The sequence below is a fragment of the Salmo salar genome, chromosome 11 (assembly GCF_965601325.2).
Source record: "Salmo salar chromosome 11, fSalSal1, whole genome shotgun sequence".
Lineage (NCBI taxonomy): Eukaryota > Metazoa > Chordata > Actinopteri > Salmoniformes > Salmonidae > Salmo > Salmo salar.
The window spans coordinates 89,208,484-89,213,004 of record NC_138301.1 but is presented as its reverse complement, the minus strand read 5'-3'; positions in this window follow the sequence as shown (position 1 = coordinate 89,213,004).

The window sequence follows — 4,521 nt, the reverse complement described above, 5'->3', positions numbered from 1 at the left end:
AGTTCTCTCTGCTTTCAAGGACTTGTATTCGCAATTCTCTGAAAAACAACAAATACCCACTAATAACACAACACTGTGCGTCACAGCTTTGCACAGACCTTTGCAGGGGCAAGTGCTTAAAGTGAACAAAAACATGTTTAACTCAAATTGCTTACAGTCATAATTATCTACTGCTCACTTAGCCAAATGTCAACACACACACACATATATACACACACACACACACACATATATACACACACACATACATACATACTTTTTTTTAGCATAGGCTTTTCTTTTTTGAAAAAAGCATCCCACTCTAAGCTACCTAGCCTATAGCTTCGATGCAACTCATTCTGGGAGTCTTTTGGGACATTGGGCTGATGCGGGAGTCCCAATGTCAGCCTAATGTCCCAACGGACTCCCAGAATGTGTTGCATTGAAGCTACCTCGCTAGCTTACTGCTCGTAGAGAGGGAAAATACGGGAGGGCTATCAGCTGATCATAGCGAATGTAAATGATGGAAATCAGCCAACTAGTTAGCTAGCTAACTGCTAGCTAGGCTTTTGTAACAATTTAACTCTTTACCTGTGATTGGAGTTTGGTCTGCTGCAACGTATGCGCTATATGCCCACTTAAAAACAGTCGAATTTAACCCTTCCCTGTCCCTGACTTTGAGAGACGACCATAAAGTAGCCAACTAAGACTAGGCGCCGCCGTAGATTCCGCTTGTGCTTCTGCTTATTTTATTAATAATGCTACGAATCTGAAAAGGCACTTTCTCCTAGGTGGGCAAAAGGGCAGGTGCTCAGTCACTCCTAGAGCGCTCTCTGTGCACGTGCCTGCTGTGCGTGGTAAAACTATCCTTCTGTGCACCAACAAATGGTGAATTTCAATTGTCTAAGTGGAGAGGGTACAGGAAAGAGCACCTTCCTATGAAACACAGACTCAACTGACTCTTCAGCCAGCCTTTTTCAGGATTTTCAAGATCATTGTCTTAGTGTTTTAATAGTTGACAAATTAACACACACACACACACAGTATATATATATTTACACACACACACACATTTGTTTTACTATCCTTGTGGGGACCAAACAATTGATTCCCATTCAAAGTCCTATTTTCCCTATCCCTAAGCCTAACCCTAACCCTTAACCTAACCGTAACCAACCTTAACCCCAAACCCCTAAACCTGACTCCTAACCCCGAACCCATAACCCTAACACTAAGTCTAACCGTAACCCTAACCCCTAAGCCTAAAATTGACTTTTTCCTTGTGGGGACCGGTGAAATGTCCCCACTTGTCCAAATTTTCCTTGTTTTTTCTGCTCATTAGAAAATGTGTTGATGATGTACCCCAATAACAATCCGGACATAACCCAACCAAAATTCCTGGATGAATGGAGATATCCGTACCATGCTTAGAACCCGTACTGCAGCAGAACAAACCAAGATGACTCTGTGGCCCGCAACACATACAAGGCAAGCAGGTACGAGCTGCGGAAATCCATTCGGGATGCAAAAAGACAATACATACTCAAACTTGAATTGATGTTTGAAAACTCAGTCTTGCGATGCATGTGGCAAAAGACTAAAGAATATCTCGGACTACAAAGGAAAATCCAGCTGTGTGGTTCCCACTGAAGCCTCCCTCCCAGACGAGATTAACACATTTTATTCTTGCTTCGAGGCAGACGATACCGAGCCATCCAGGAAGACTCTCGCTTCCCCGGACGACCAGGTGCTTTCGCTCTCCGAGGCTGACGTAACACATCGGGACAAGAGGAACACCTATGTGAGAGTGCTGTTCTTTGACTACAGTTCAGCATTCAACACTGTTGTTCCCTCCAAGCTCGACACCAAGCTCAGAACCCTGGACACCTCCATCTGCAACTGGATCATTGAGTTCCAGACGGGCCGGCCCCAGGGATAATATTTGTATTTATTAGGGATCCCCATTAGCTGCTGCCAAGGGGTTCAAACATATTAAAGCACTTACATTACATATAAAACAGTGCATCATATAACATTATTACACCACTACAACACAAAATGTTTAAAGCCACAATACAACAATATCACAATGTATGTGTATACATGTGTCTGTACCTTTGTTTGTGTCTCTTCACAGATCCCGCTGTTCCATAAGGTGTATTTTTATCTGTTTTTTAAAATCTGATTCAACTGCTTGCATCAGTTACCTGATGTGGAATAGAGTTCCATGTAGTCATGGCTCTATGTAGTACTGTGCGCCTCCCATAGTCTGTTCTGGACTTGGGGACTGTGAAGAGACCTCTGGTAGGCATGTCTTGTGGGGTATGCATGGGTGTCCGAGCTGTGTGCAAGTATTTTAAAACAGACATTTCTGTACATTCAGCTTGTCAACACCTCTTACAAAAACAAGTAGTGAGGAAGTCAATCTCTCTTCCACTTTGAGCCATGAGAGATTGACATGCATGTCATTCATGCGTAGAGGTGGAAAAGAGAATCACCAGAAGCAAGAGCGACATCATTGAAATATACAGAGAAAAGAGTCGGCTCGAGAATTGAACCCTGTAGCACCCCCATAGGGACTGCCAGAGGTCCGGACAACAGGCCCTCTGATTTGACACACTGATCTCTGTCTGAGAAGTAGTTGGTGAACCAGGTGAAGAAGTCACTTGAGAAACCAAGGCTATTGAGTCTGCCGATAAGAATGCGGTGATTGACAGAGTCGAAAGCCTTTGCCAGGTCGATGAAGACTGCTGTGGCGGTTATAATATCGTTTAGGACCTTGAGCGTGGCTGAGGTGCACCCATGACCAGCTCAGAAACCAGATTGAATAGTGGAGAAGGTACAGTGGGTACGGTGGGGATGACTGTGGCAGCTTTCCAATCTTTAGGGATCTCAGACGATACCAAAGAGAGGTTGAACGAGCTAGTAATAGGACAAGCTAGTAACTTGATTCCAGTTAGTTGAGAAGGGCTGATATATTATCACTTTCATACTTTCCTTTAGTAAGTCATCTTCTAACTAAACCGTGGTTTCATATAAGTGGAGATCACATACTCTGATAAGGTTCTGAGAAAACCGACACAGAAATGTCCCTGTTTAGTGTGCTCTACTCTCTTCATTGTAAACTCAAAACTGCTGCATTTGCTGACATGGGAGAAATAAAGAAGTCAGTCATTGTACAGTAATTCAGATTTTTGTTACTGTATCTGATGTTCATTGTCGATTGGTGGCAGAAGTTGCCCCGAAAGCACCTTTTTGAATAATGTAATTATACTCATTTTGGGTTGGATCTAGATTGTTGCATTTAGAGGCACGTCTCACAGTGTTGTAGTTGCGGGTTAACGCAAGTAAACACCGTTTTTCCGCTTTTTCTTTGCCAAACAGTTTACCCACCTTTTGCAGAAAAATGCATTGAAAGTATAGGTAGAGTTACTTTTTCCACCATGACCGGCGATCGGAGTTTACCCACCTATTTTTTTTACTACTGCATCACTGAGTGGCCTATGAAAATGTCTAGCGTTAATTTTGAACCCCCTGTCTAAAAATGGTGGTCCCTGAACAGCATACGGAAGAGAGGACCCTCGCTGAGTTACTCATTGAAACTAAACTAATTTCTAAACTGATGTGTGCTAAATTAGCAAAAGTGTGTGTGTTTGTGAAATTCCCCACCCAAATACTCTACTTATCAACCTGGAAATCAGTGTCATGTGTGGGTGATTAAAGGATCCAGTAGCAAGATCAATGGGTTGTTGTTCTACCTTTAGAAACTGCTTGTCTTTCTTGAGAACAGGATATAACCTTCTGAAGAGTTATAACAGCTCACTTTGAAGTGTACACCATAATGCCAATGCTTTTAAGAGAGCATAGTAATCTTCACCCATCTTATTGATGATGGAACCTGTGATGGACTTATGAAATCTTCCTAATAACTGTAGTTAGTTAGTAATTGCATTGTTTTTGTTCAATTGTGGAGAGAGTATGATTAAACTGTAAACCCAATGTGTGAGTCAAAATGGAGGGAACATGGTAAGACAATAAGATTCCAAAATACATTTGCTTCTCTGGCTAATGAGGAAAGCGATGTTATGCATATGAGGATTTACTGATCATCTTTAGGAAATTACTGTAAAATCAACACTCATAACTCAAAGACTATTAATACAACTAAAAAGAGGCCTGAATAGTATACAATATTTTTCAATCTTACAGTTCATTTAGCAAATGTACTAAACTCTAATTATTGTCAGATTTTGAACATAAAATTAGAAAGCAAAAATAAGTTGTTCATATATGGGTCTACATAGAAGAGAACTAAGACAAAACTGTGAAATAAGTTAATACAGTGCATTTGGAAAGTATTCAGACCCCTTGACCTTTTCCACATTTTGTTACGTTACCGCTTTATTCTAAAATGTATTAAATTGTTTTTTCCACCCTCAATCTACACACAATACCCCATAATGACAAAGCAAAAACAGTTTTAAAAAAAAGTTTTCATATTAAAAAAAATTACAAAATAAATGAAATCACATTTACATAAGC